This window comes from Lucilia sericata, unplaced genomic scaffold (assembly GCF_015586225.1).
Source record: "Lucilia sericata isolate MDLA Ls3-8-SP2 unplaced genomic scaffold, ASM1558622v1 Contig000248F_arrow, whole genome shotgun sequence".
NCBI classification, from domain to species: Eukaryota; Metazoa; Arthropoda; class Insecta; order Diptera; family Calliphoridae; genus Lucilia; species Lucilia sericata.
Window position 1 is genome coordinate 248861 of NW_023994274.1, and position 15283 is coordinate 264143.

The following is a 15283-nucleotide window of genomic DNA, read 5'->3' on the forward strand; positions in this document are numbered from 1 at the left end:
TTAATTCTTCTTTTGTCTTACTTATTTTGAAATTTGACCCGTAAAACATAGATATAAAAAGAGTATCTAGTACGTAAGTATATAAAAAAGCATAAATCTGTTTACAACATACTACAAACCGAAAATGAAAATAAAATAAAACAATTTGTGCTAAAATAATCGGTGGTAGTGAGAAAAGTTATACTCTATATACTTGACGCAAAAAGTTTTAAATAAATTGGATTCAATCAGGCTTGGGGGGTAATGACTACATTTTCAATTACAATTACATTTGAAGTAATTGTAATTGAAGCATTACCAATTACATGTAATTGTAATTGAAGTTTTGCCAATTACAATTATTTTTAATTGTAATTGAAGTTTCGCCAATTACAATTACTTGTAATTGTAATTGAAGAAATTACAATTACTTGTAATTGTGAATTTTGTTCCTTATAATTACATGTAATTTGTAATTAGTAATACCTAAATTACAATTACAAATAATTGTAATTGAAAATTTCAATTACAAATACAAGTAATTGTAATTGGCAAAACTTCAATTACAATTACAAATAATTGTAATTAGTTATTTGTCAATTACACATTACAAGTAATTGGAATTGGAAAAATTTCAATTACAATTACAAGTAATTGTAATTGGTTATTTTTCAATTACACATTACAAGTAATTGTAATTGACCTTGTAATTAATTACTTTGTGTAATCATTACCCCCATGCCTGGATTCAATAAATGGAAATATTTCGATAAATAAGGAAATTATTGCAACTAAAAATGTATCCGAGTGCCAAATATCATCACATTATCTTGAAAATTGCGACATGTAGCGTGTGCACAAGGTTTACATCGGCATACAGACGGAAAGACAGACAGACAGACGGACGGACAGACAGAAGGACTTGATTCTGAGCCGAATGGTATACTTTAAGGTGGGTGTACGACCAATATTTTGGCACAAACTCATAATACCCTTCCCACTATAGTGGTGTAGGGTATACAAATAATCGGTTAATTATATATCACGAAAGAGTACATATTAATCTACAATAAAGGACCTAAAACTATTAAATCCTAAGAATAGGGAAATTGTAGATACATAGTGTCACCAACATTACAATAAACTGAAATTGATTATTACAGCGTTACAAAGTGAAGGACACTTAAGAAAAAAAAAGTAACTAAATGTCACATTGAATTTCAGTGCAAAACCAAACCGAAAGAATAACAAAACAATGTAAATATATTGAGACATTAATATTACACTTGGGAACAAACTTATTTACTTCATCTTCATCGTCGTCATCTCTTCTTTTCTTTTGGCACAGAAAAAGACATTTAGAAGCCACAGTAGTACAAGTATCACAAACAAATATCCAAAAGAAGAAAAAAAGGTCGTTTAAAAGGTTTAAGTTTTGATGTTTTTTTATATGAAGTTGTCTGTTTGCGACAACAACAGCAACAGAAAAAGAAATCAAGAAAAAATTTCAAAAAGATTTTTCTCTAGGACACTAAGATGGAAAATAAGAAAAATAAAGAAACAAAGATGACTATAATTTTTAATTTGTGTTAAAGTATTAAAATAAACTTTCCTTTTCTTAACAAATAATTTTTGTTCCTCCTGCGCTTTCCTAAATTTAGTTGACATTTTCATATAAATTTTTTTTTAACTTTTTTTCTTAAGCAGGGGATTTTTGTTTGTTGCTGCTTAAGACCATCATAAATTTTGTTTAAATTATTATGTAAGTTGAATTTCCCCTCCTTTTCCGTAAAATTTGTCTCATAGATGTATAAAAAAAGCAGGTCGGTTGTTGATGGTAGCATGTGTTAAATGGAAATAAAGTACTTTCACAAATAATGGCTGTTTTTTGGTTTTTAGACCATTATCATTAGTTGTTTGCTTCAATAAACTTGTATTTTTTATGGTCTTTAGATTTTTGCCCTTCAAAGGTTTGAAAGGTGGGGGCTTATTGGCTTTATAATTTTGTTTCCGGGAAAAAAGGATTTTGAGTCTGTTTGACAATAATTGTTAATAACATAATCGAGTTCTTGCTATTATTCACCTTTTATACTTTTCATTTTTGTATTTGGGGGTTTATTGAAGAATTATAAGGTTAATTTTAAAACCTTAAATTTGGGGTGTCCTTTTTTAATTTGTTTTCTCTTTGGAACCCTTAGTAAATTGAATACAAGTAGTTTAATTTTATTTTCTTCTTTAATATGGCAAAGTTGTATTTGTATTATAAAATATTAATTTAATTATTACAATTTAAAAAGGTCAATATTTTACGTATCAAAAGACAGATTTTCAAAGTGAAAAAAGTTTTCTTAGGAAGAATATACTTCGAATCAGAAAATATTTGTTCTACCCAAATCGGGTGGAACATAGTTCAAATCTACAGTTATATTGATTGACAAAGATCTAGTCATTGTTCTGGTATGACTATAGTCAGCCTATAATAGCCTGGACACTTGACTAGTGTATAGCCTGGACAGTATTTTAGTCTATAGACTAAATTTTATATACATTATGGTCTAAAACTTAGTCTGGACTAATAGTCTGGACATATGGTTGAGATAGGGTCTAGTCAATAGTATCGATTATTTCAATATTGTCCTATCCATAATCCTGTCTACAATCAATACTAGAGTTCAGGCTATAGACCAGTATTTAATCCAGTCTAGAATCCGGTATATAATCCAATCTATAGTTTAGTTTGTAGTCCAGTGTAAAGTCTAAAGTCCATACAGTTAGTCTATAATCTAAACTCAGGTCTATAATTCAGTTCATAATGTAGCTATTAATATCGATACCATTCTATATTCCTGTCTTCATCCAAGTCGATATTCCGGTCAGTTGTCCAGTCTATTGTCTAGCCTATAATCCAGTCTAAAGCCCAGCTTATTGTTTAGTATATAGTTCAGTGTATAATCCCTTCTATAGTTTATTCCACTCTATAGTCCAGTATAGAGTCCATTCTATAGTCTAATATATAGTCCAGTTAATATTCCATCCTATATCCTGTCTACATTCCACTCTATAATCCAGTCCATAATCCAGTCTATAGTCAAGTCTATACTCCAATCTATATTCAAATCTATAGTCCATACTATATATCCCAGTCCAGTCTATATCCCAGTCAATATATTCTAGTCACTAATCATGAATATCCCAGCAAAATATTTTAAAATTTTGGTAATGAGTAATGTAGGTAATGTAGTTATTTCATACATTACTTGGTAATGTGTGGTCGTTATCAATAACATTAATTAATATCTTTTTAATAGGATTTGTAGCCAATCGTCTAGAGCGTATGTCTAATAAAGAATTACCTAATGATTGTTACCCTGGTTGATATTTGAAGTTTTTTGAACAAATTTAGAATTTTACATTTGTGTAAAAACCATTCCAAATAGCACGATAAAATATCTTGTAAATGGAGCAACGAGTTAGAGAATAGACTAATAATCACAGAAAATAACTGTAAAGCCGGTTTTAAATCCAGGAAAGTCGGGTAAGCACATTTGTAACCACTTATCTTTTGGTCATCGTCGAACAAAAATAAGTAGTTATTCACCCATAAAGTAAGTACTTACACTTTCCTCCAATATTACTTGCCTATTTACCGGGTAAGTAAAGATTTTATATTGTAGTCAATAATTTAGAGAATAATCGAAATATAGGCCAACAGTCCATACTCATGTATAGTCTATAGTCCCAACTGAAGTCTAGTCTGTAGTATACAATAATCTAGGCTAGAATATATTTTACATTACCAATGTACTATACAAATATGTAGGGGTTTTCTAGGATTTTAAGCTAAAGAAAAACAAAGTAAAATCAAATATTTTCTTTAATTCAGATTCTAATTTCAAATAGTACATACAACCTACTTTTTCTACTTAAATAATCAACTTGAAAGTGTATTCCATACGTGCACTTGAAATGTTCATGATTTTCTCTTTCAAAGTAGATTAAAATTGAAAATTACATTTTCACCTTAAAGTGAGTTCAATTGACTGCTGTTGCTGCTGTTTTATTTGATCTGATGCCTGCATGGATATACTCATCGTCATAGTATAATATGCTACATTTATTTACCTCTAAGGAAATACACATAAAGAAAATTGTGGCTATTTTGTGGTATACAGAATCGCACATCTATGGAAGTAGCTACAACCATACATTTGTTATTTTTATTTCATTTATATACAAGGTGTATACATTTTTTACTGTTTAAATCTAAACAGTATTATTGAACACATAGAAAATTTTTAAAAATAGGATTCTTTTCTATTCTTGTTCTTCGAGTGGATTTCAAGTGGAAACAACTTGTTTCACAAGTGGTTTACTTTGTGGCTATTTCCAATATTGTGTAGTTTATTATTTTTCCATTTTCTAACTTTTTCTTATTTTTCCTTTTGTATGTCAACAGGTCTATTGATGTCTTACTAGTGGGTGGAGAAGATAGGTTGTAGTGGAGGCTTAGGAATCATTTTAAAATCGAATTTTAAATGATGTACAGATGTTAAAGGAGATTAAGTTGTTCTAAGTGGGAAGAATACAAAAAAAAAAAAACAATATAATGATTTGAAATTAACAGGAAGGCAACTTTAAAATTGGTGCAATAGCAAAAAAGATTATATTTTAATATTAGAAAATAAATTCAAATAACGAATGTACATCTGGATCCAATAACTGTATTTGTTTGTAATTCCTTTTTGTCTATAGTCCGGAATATTGTATTAACTATAGTCCAGCCTATAGTGTTCGAGTATAATTTTCTTCTATAGTATAGATTATAGAGAAATATATAGATCAGACTATAGACGAGACTATAATCCAGACTATAGATATACTCTATACTATAGAGGAAAATACAGATCAGACTATAGACGAGACTATAATCCAGACTATAGATAAAACTATAGTCCAGTCCATGAAAGTGTAGTCCAGACTATAGACGTAACTATAGAAGATTCCATTGTTCAAAATACAAACGAGACTATAAACGCGGGACCACAGAGCAGACATTATACGGGAATTTAGTCAACATAGTTCATACAAACTATAGATAAGACAATATTGTACAGACTATAGATGGGATTATACTCCAGACTATAGACGAGACTATACTCCAGACTATTGACTCTATAGTATTGTCTACAGTCTGGACTATAGTTCGGACTTTAGTTTCGTTTTTAGTCTGGACTATTGTCTGGTCTATAGTATAATCTCATCTATAGTCTGTACAATAGTCTTATCTATAGTTTCGTCTATAGTCTGAATTATAGTGTCTTTTATAGTCTGAACTATAGTGTCGTCTATAGTCTGGACTACAATGTCATCTATAGTCTGCACTATAGTGTCATCTATAGTCTGGACTATAATGTCATCTATAGTCTGGACTATAGTGTCATCTATAGTCTGGACTATAGTGTCATCTATAGTCTGGACTATAGTGTCATCTATAGTCTGGACTATAGTGTCATCTATAGTCTGGACTATAGTGTCATCTATAGTCTGCACTATAGTATCATCTATAGTCTGGACTATAGTGTCATCTATAGTCTGGACTATAGTGTCATCTATAGTCTGGACTATAGTGTCATCTATAGTCTGGACTATAGTGTCATCTATAGTCTGGACTATAGTGTCATCTATAGTCTGGACGGTAGTGTCATCTATAGTCTGAACTATAGTGTCATCTATAGTCCGGACTATAGTGTCATCTATAGTCTGGACTATAGTGTCATCTATAGTCTGGACTATAGTGTCATCTATAGTCTGGACTATAGTGTCATCTATAGTCTGGACTATAGTGTCATCTATAGTCTGGACTATAGTGTCATCTATAGTCTGGACTATAGTGTCATCTATAGTCTGGACTATAGTGTCATCTATAGTCTGGACTATAGTGTCATCTATAGTCTGGACTATAGTGTCATCTATAGTCTGGACTATAGTGTCATCTATAGTCTGGACTATAGTGTCATCTATAGTCTGGACTATAGTGTCATCTATAGTCTGGACTGTAGTGTCATCTATAGTCTGAACTATAGTGACATCTATAGTCTGGACTATAGTGTCATCTATAGTCTGAACTATAGTGTCATCTATATTCCGGACTATAGTGTAATCTATAGTCTGGACTATAGTGTAATCTATAGTCTGGACTATAGTGTAATCTTTAGTCTGGACTATAGTGTAATCTATAGTCTGGACTATAGTGTAATCTATAGTCTGGACTATAGTGTAATCTATAGTCTGGACTATAGTGTCATCTATGGTTGGGCTATAGTGTTATCTATAGTCTGGGCTATAGTGTCGTCTATAGTGTCGTCAATAATGTGGACTATAGTGTCGTCTATAGTCTGGACTATAGTGTCGTCTATAGTCTGGACTATAGTGTCGTCTATAGTCTGGACTATAGTGTCGGCTATTGTCTGGACTATAGTCTCATCTGTAGTTTGGACTATAATCATGTTTATACTCTATACTCGCCTATAGTCTGGACTATAATATAGTTTATTTTATAGACTAATGTCTCGTCTATAGTCTGAACTATAGTTTATTGTAGTCCGAAAGCTGTTTCTTTCGAATAGAAATTCATAATAACCCCTTATCGGCTCGTCTTTATTTAGTTTAGATCGAATAGAAATACGTAGTAACCCCTTATCGGCTGTAGGCTCGTTCTATACCTCTTCTATGGGCTTGACAAAAATATGAAATCTTCATTCAAATTTTCTGTATTGAAACATTAAAAATACTTAGATTAACTAAAGTCTACCAATTTTTTATTACTTAATTTTCAAAAATCATTTTAGGTCTAATATGGTAAATTGTTCTTTTCTGGTAAAACGAAAAGTTTATTTTGTATTTGTCCCCCACATAACCAAATTTACATCACCCTTTCAAGCTTTTAATGGTCCAAATTTATTAAAGTTTTAAAATGAATCGCCTCAACAAATTCCCTTTTCATCAATTAATTGTAAATGGATTTGGGTGAATGCGTGTAAATTTGTATGTATTTAATTGTTTTATTGTTTTTAGAACTATTAACAAGTATGAGGATATAAATATGAATAAAGATGATGATCTCTATTAATTAAGGATAAGGGACAAAGAGTGTTGAAGATTTTAATGACTTGTCACTTAAAAGTAGGAGTAAAAAGGTATTTGTATGCTAATATAACAAAATAAAATATTAATAAATATAAATCCCATTATTGAAATTAATAAATTGAAAAGTTTTCACTTTTTAATCACTTTGTTACTGAAATAAAACTGCATGTCAAATTTAGATACACTTAAGTTTAATTAATTTCATTATCAAAATTTTCTTAAATTTAAACAACTTTACTTTAACTTTTCTGCTTATCTACATGCAGCGAAAGAACTATTAGCGCCAAATGTGGGATTATCTTAAAAATTAATAAAAAAAAAAAGAACAATCAAAATCGAGTGTTTGTTGAATATTTAATGGCATTTTGTTGTGTCATTATTACTGACGATGCTGACGTAAACAGTTGTTGTTATTCATTTACTGTTTTCGTTTTTATATTCATATGTATGTGTTGACCAATCGCTTCCAATCCCAGTGCATTCATTTGGTGACCCAATGTGCATTGTGGTATTGTGTATTTGTTTCGGTCTTTCACTATTCATCTACGAACAAAATGTCCTTTTTATATTTCATTCCAACGGTTTTCTGTGGTTCAGCAACTTATTTAATATTGCCAGGAATAATGACACTTCTTTTTTGTTGTTTATATTTTTTTCTGCTAAAAGACCACAAATATTGTGAGAAAAACAATTGTGACAATAAAGTTGTAAAAATGTTGGTTGGATTTAAGAGAACAGATTTTATTTTAAATAACTTTTTCTTTTAGCAGTGAAAAGTTTTTTTGTTCACAGATTCTACGAGGGTAATTCGAAATTATTAGAATTTAGCCTTGATATTGGTATGATAATTTGAAATCAGTGTGAGTCCTGTAAGATTTCCTAAGAACAATTAAGGGTTCTTGATGTAAATGGTACCGTGATTTGTGATTTTTAAAGTAATCAATTTTAAACCAATCCAGCAAATACATCGTAATGACTTGTACTTACTCAACAACTTACTTTTCATTACCTACTACAAACTGTCTGCTGTTTTTCCCAGAAACAATAGTACTTACTTAACTTACTCCCTATTAGTAAGCGAACATGGTAAGTAATTGCCTCCAACGTCATCCCCATGTTAAAATAATGACTTAAAATACTATTGTGTAAGTAAATTTTTGCATTTTAATCCCTTACTTTTCATTATAAGTTTTTGCTGGGAATTTTTTAATAGAATCTTATGCTATTTCTGAAATAATAACAAATCAGAAGAAATATTTTAGAAATAATTCCTTGCCATTATATTGACTTGAGCGATATTAGTTGAACTCATTAGATCTGGAACACTTGACAATATTGTGTTAGTTCCATTATACAAATAAAAAGTTTAATTATGCACCCAGCTAATCGTGGAACGATATACCCCATTCGAAACCCAAACTACTTTCAAAAAAAAAAAGGAAATCGCTAGATGGTCTAAGAATCTAATAAGGAGCCAGAATACAAGCAAAATTTACATTCGTTACAAACCCCGTCCAACATTTTGATACTGGATAGAAAGATGTCCTTTTTCACCTAATCACATCAACTATTTTCATAAATTTTATTTTAAATAAAATCAAAAACCAACACTAAGCTTATTTACCAACAAAACCCAACTTAAAAATACCGCCAAATCCTTTTTTAAATAATACGAAATATAGAAAATTCTATTCACATTTAAATAAGATTAAAATCCTTTATAATCACTCAACAGTCTATAAAATTCATAAAGTTAAATAAATGAAATGCTACAGCCTAAAATAACAACAAAAACAACAACTCAATCTTTTTGAAATTTATTTAAACATTTCAACAGGGCAGTCAAATTCCATTCATTGGTTTGTCGTATTTAGCAACAAACATTTACTAGAAAAACCAAAAGAAGGACAACAATTAATCAACTCAAAGTTAAATATGGGTTATGAAAGTATGTTATGGAATGACATACAAACTTATGGTGCGCTGTTTCATAAACATTCCTAAAGTAGATGTTATGTTGATTTTGGGTAGGTTCTATCCTCTTGCCCTTCTTCCATGTACATATATTTTGCATGGCATTTTGGAAGTCATTATTTAATCTGTTGTTTTGGCAAATATTTATCACCATAAACATGAACCCGACCCAATCCAACCTGAACCAAAACTAAACAAAAAAAGCATCAGTATAAAGCTGAAAACAACAGCTATTCTTTTTTTGACTCTATGTGAGAAAAATAAATGGAAAATATGTAACCAACGAACCAACAACCATCATCCATTAGTATGTGGAATATAAAATGGTATGGTTTGGTCGAAAAATAGAAATATTATTATCAAAATATTACTAAATGTTGATTTATAGAAAGTAAAATCTGTCATGACAATGAATTATCAACCCTTGTCAAAAAAACGTACACACAAACAGTTAAGCATATACATATATGTGTATGTACGTACGATTCGTATCCTGGCCATGAATATAAAATTATACGATTTGTGTAACCAAAAATGTTTAAACTAACCAAAATATAAAATTTTATATGATCCAGGTCGATCATATTATGTATTATACTAGTCTTTAAACTAGTCCAGATCAATTAACATTAAGGTATTTCTGTGATTCTTCGTCTCTGCATCTAAATACACAAGAGCCAAAAGAAATGTAGTCATCTAAAACTTTGCCAGAAATGTAATTGTCCTTGATCTACTCAACTCGATAAAGACTAAGGATCTGTACAATCAAATGAGACAAATATCAGTGCATGGTCGACTTATTGGAAATAATAGCTACACTGCAAAAACTGGTAATGACTTGTACTTACTCCAGAACTTACTTTTCAATGTCTACTATATACCGCCTGCAATACTCGGAAGAGTCTAGTAATTAGTTTTTCTTGACATTTTCTTTTTTATTTAAGTCTTTATAGTCCAGACTATAGACGTAACTATAGAAGATTCCATTGTTCAGAATACAAACGAGACTATAAACGCGGGACTACAGAGCAGACATTATACGGGAATTTAGTCAAAATAGTTCATACAAACTATAGATAAGACAATATTGTACAGACTATAGATGGGATGATACTCCAGACTATAGACGAGACTATACTCCAGACTATAGACTCTATAGTATCGACTATAGCATTGCCTACAGTCTGGACTATAGTTTGGACTTTAGTTTCGTTTTTAGTCTGGACTATTGTCTCGTCTATAGTATAATCTCATCTATAGTCTGGACTATAGTGTCATCTATAGTCTGGACTATAGTGTCATCTATAGTCTGGACTATAGTGTCATCTATAGTCTGGACTATAGTGTCATCTATAGTCTGGACTATAGTGTCATCTATAGTCTGGACTATAGTGTCATCTATAGTCTGGACTATAGAGTCATCTATAGTCTGGACTATAGTGTCATCTATAGTCTGGACTGTAGTGCAATCTATAGTCTGGACTATAGTGTAATCTATAGTCTGGACTATAGTGTAATCTATAGTCAGGGCTATAGTGTCATCTATAGTCAGGACTATAGTGTAATCTATAGTCTGGACTATAGTATAATCTATAGTCTGGACTATAGTGTAATCTATAGTCTGGACTATAGTGTCATCTATGGTCTGGGCTATAGTGTCGTCTATAGTCTGGGCTATAGTGTCGTCTATAGTCTGGGCTATAGTGTCGTTATTTGCCGGCGATCGTAGTAATTATTTAACTAACTCTCTACTTGTAAAAAATTCACATAAATTGTTTGGAGCAGCATATTATCATTCTTCGATGACTTATATCAGTCCTTACTGACAAACAATACATAGAGATGGATCGTAAACAATTTGATTTATTTTTAATTTATCAAGTTAGTAGAACTAAACAAGGAGCTCCTCCTCAGTTCCACATGGTTTGGATGTGGTTTCATACGCGGACGACTGCACCATTATGGCAACAGGCCTCAACATTGATATTTTATGCGCATTGATAAACCTTAAGTTATCATCAGGTAAATCCTCTGCAACTCTCTTTACCACCTGGACAAAGGAATACGGCAGGAGCTCGATGCCACCAAAGTTGCGACTCTAAACCACCCTAACATTTTGAGTGTAACGTTTGACAGCCTTCTCACTGCCTCCGCTCATGCCACTGCAATCTCGCACAGAACGCGATGTAGGAACAAGGTACTAAAAACACTTGCCGCTAGTTCTTGGCTTATGGACAAATGTTTGGAGATCTCCCAACTTCATGATGATACGAAGATTTTACCAGTCAATGTATACATCACTATGGTCACCAAACAGTTCCTTCTGGAATGTCATAGGAGGAATTACCCTAAGTACAATACAACGCAGTTGGATTGTCCCCCGAGGCATGTCAGCAAAGAATTTAGAATGTACGACAACTGCATACAGCGTTATATACATATACACTCAACGATATTCACAGAGATACGGTAGTATCTCTCCGTATCCTCCGTATCAATATATTGGAGGTCTCCTACCAACATTTGCAGAAGAAGAACGCGTACTGCCACACAAAATATGAGTACTTATGTTACAACTGAGATCTGGATGGAGCAATAGACTTAATGTCAACATATGCCCAGCCTATGGTGAAGGTCCACATGACGCACTTCACCTTTTTGATTGCAGAACTAATCCCACCGCACTTAGTCCTTAAGACCTACAGACTCATGCAGTCCATCTTGGCCTTGACCTCATCGACGCAGAACCATAGTTATTTTAAAAATTTTGATTGTATTAGCTGCTACAATAACAACAAAATTTAATACTAAGAAGTGTTACAGACCAAACGAAGATATGATTATACCACTTTGTTTTTAGTAAACACCAGCAAAAAATAACAAAATATAAAACGATTGTACAATTTTGCTAAAAAGGAAGTAACAAATATTTTTATTTATGGTTTTCACACACATCCATACGTACAATCATACGGTTTCAGTTTACTTCCAAATAGATTAACACCAAAGCCAAGCTGGGATAATAAAATAAAACTTGAAAAATACAACAAAAATACTTTCAAAAGGAGTAACAAGGATTGCAGAGTTTTAAGGGCCCTACAAAGCAGACTTGGGCGATATCAATTACATTTTCTATTGCATTAGATAATTACTTTAATTGTGGTTAATTAAAAAGTAATTCAATTTGAAAGTAATTATTATAATTACTATTTTAATATCTTCATTATAATTTAATTTTAATTTGTAATTCTTCAATGACAATTACATGCAAACTAAACTTCAGATTTATGTACATATATTCAATTACTTAGAAGGCCCTTTTTTTGTTAAATTAATAAATTTTCACCTTTTTACACACATGTTTCAAGACAAGTTCGAGTACCCCAGATAAAAACCTCAGTATGTATTATTTTTTTCTTTAGCCATACAGTGGCATTTGACAGTTTCTTATGTGTCATTGGTGTGTCCTTGTTGGGAAAACATAAAAAAATTACTATGACTTCTAGTTATAACAAGGAAGAAATACTTTTATAAATACTTTGCATACGAATTTTATTGAAAATATTTCTTCTATTTTTGGATTTTGTACCCTTCAAAAAGTAAAATGAAAAAAGGAAAAGTATTTCTGTAGCTATTTGTATATGTGTACGTTAAAAGCGAAAGAATAAGGATATTGAAGTCCTCTAATATTCCACTCTAGAGGACAACAATATCAAATAAATAATCTATTGTAAATGTCAAAACTATTTTTTAATAAAGCATCTTTGCTCCTCTTACTGTCATCGTTTAAGTTCTTTACTATTCAGTTTTTTTATTATTATTATATTTTTTTGTTTGTGGTATTTTACTTATCTGTTGAGGATAAACATGTCAGTTTTAGGGAAAAAAAATCATTAGATTTCGTTTACAAGATTTGAGGCTGAGAATATAAATTGTGGTCGTGCTGTAAACAAACAAAAATACTAATACGAATAATAGATGAAGAAAATAATATATTTATAAACATCCTAAGTAAACAAAATGTAAAGTTGATATTAGTTATATTAATCCTTTAGTGTTTGTTTCCCTTATTTTTATTATTTATATTTTTATTTTGTTGTGAGTACGTTTTTTATACTAGAATATGAGAATGTGTTGTAAACCATTTGGGGAATTTAATATGTGGTTTAAGGGGAAAAAAGCTAAAATATTTAATTTTGAATTGTAGTAAGTTATTTTGTAACCCAACTTAATATATGGAGTCTATATTTTCTACAAGTAAATGTAAAATGTCTCGCCATGATGCGGCAGCTGTTAAAGTAACAGCTGTCAACTTTTGACATCTACATACCCAGCAAAAAAAGTGTAGAAAATTATGTAGTATTTTCATCGCAACTGGTAACCCGAAGTGCTTCAAATTCGGGTGAAAAACCTATGAATTTTACAGACGACAGACGAACATAGTGTTTCTGAGTCGATTGGTATACTTTAGGGTGTTTGTAGGACCAATATTTTTGGGTGTTACAAACATCAGCACAAACGCATGATACCCTCCCCATTATAGTGGTGTAGGGTATAAAATTTGTGATATATGTATAACTTGGTACTTTTGGGAAAATCTGACGTTTAAGAAGTAAAAATCGTAACTAATTTTGGTACTTTTTATTAAATACTAGCTATACCCAGTGTGCTTTGCTACCCTAAAAGGAATATGTATAAATAAATACCAGATTTATTATATGTTACATATGAAAGATGTCAAGCAAATTATTGCAAGTTCGCCAGTTTCTATCTATCGCCAATTTCTATCTATCTACAAAAAATTTGAATAATATAAGAGTTTCCAAGATGCACGAAATTTTGTATTTAATTCATATATGTGGTGCCAAGCCCCCCGTTGAAAGTCCGCCCGTTATTCTCTAAATGTTCACATGAATGTCAAAGTTCTTCATGTAAAATTTGAAGATTCTAGCTCTAATAGTTTCTCAGATATACGAATTTAATTCATGTGGGGGCTTCAAGCCCCCCGGATGAAAGACCGCCCTTTTTCCTCCAAAATATTCAGATGAATATTAAAATAATTTGTTCAAAATTTGAAGAATCTAGTTCTATTAGTTTCCCAGTTAAACGAAATTTTGTATTTAATTCATATGGGAGGTACCAAGTAACCCATTGGATGTCCGCCCGTTATACTCTAAATGTTCAGGTGAATGTCAAAGTTCTTCAAGTAAAATTTAATGATTCTAGCTCTAATAGTTTCTCAGATATACGAATTTTTCTATTTTATTCATATGGGGGCTCCAAGCCCCCCAGATGAAAGTCCGCTCTTTTTTCCTTAAAAATGTTCAGATGAATATTAAAGTTCTTCGTGCAAAATTTTAAGAATTTAGTTCTATTAGTTTCCCAGATAAACGAATTTTTGTTTTTAATTAATATGGGAGGTGCCGCTCCCCTCATGGGTAGTCCGCCAATTTTTACCCAAAATGTTTATATGGATGTTAAAGTTCTTTGTGCAAAATTTTAAGAATTTAGTTCTATTAGTTTCCCAGATAAACGAATTTTTGTATTTAATTAATATGGGAGGTGCCGCTCCCCTCATGGGTAGTCCGCCAATTTATTACCCAAAATGTTTATATGGATGTTAAAGTTCTTCGTGCTAAATTTTAAGAATTTAGTTCTATTAGTTTCCCAGATAAACGAATTTTTGTATTTAATTTATATGGGAGGTACCACGCCCCCTAATGCTAGTCCGCCTACTTTTTGTCCTAAATGATCATATTGACACTAAAGTGGCTCCGACAAAATTTGAGGACTCTAACTGTTATATTATCTAAAATATACGGATTTTATATTTTCTTAATGTGGGCGTGGCTCATCGCCCACTTGAAATTTCGAAATAAAAAGTAGCCTATTACCTATTCCAGACATGCAGGAATATGCTGTGAAAATTTCAAGAAAATCGGTTCAGCCGTTTAGTAGTCTATAACGTTCAAACATACAAACATACAAACAAACACACATTCATTTTTATATATATAGATTGTTTTCTATTAATTGATTTGTATATATTGTACTAAGATGTTGCAATTTTTGGAATAAAAATGTTATTGCATCGTTAGGGATAGAAAAAATTTATTCAAACTCATTGAACCAGTTTTGATTGACACATTTAGTCAATCATGTATTACAAGTCCAACTTAAGACT

At 31.3% G+C, this 15283-nt stretch overlaps 1 long non-coding RNA gene across 1 annotated transcript in view; it reads right to left on the bottom strand.

Moving 5' to 3' along the window:
* LOC119602658 overlaps positions 1 to 15283 on the bottom strand; it is a 161617-nt gene that overhangs the window by 137801 nt on the left and 8533 nt on the right. The gene's annotated exons all lie outside the window — the stretch shown is intronic.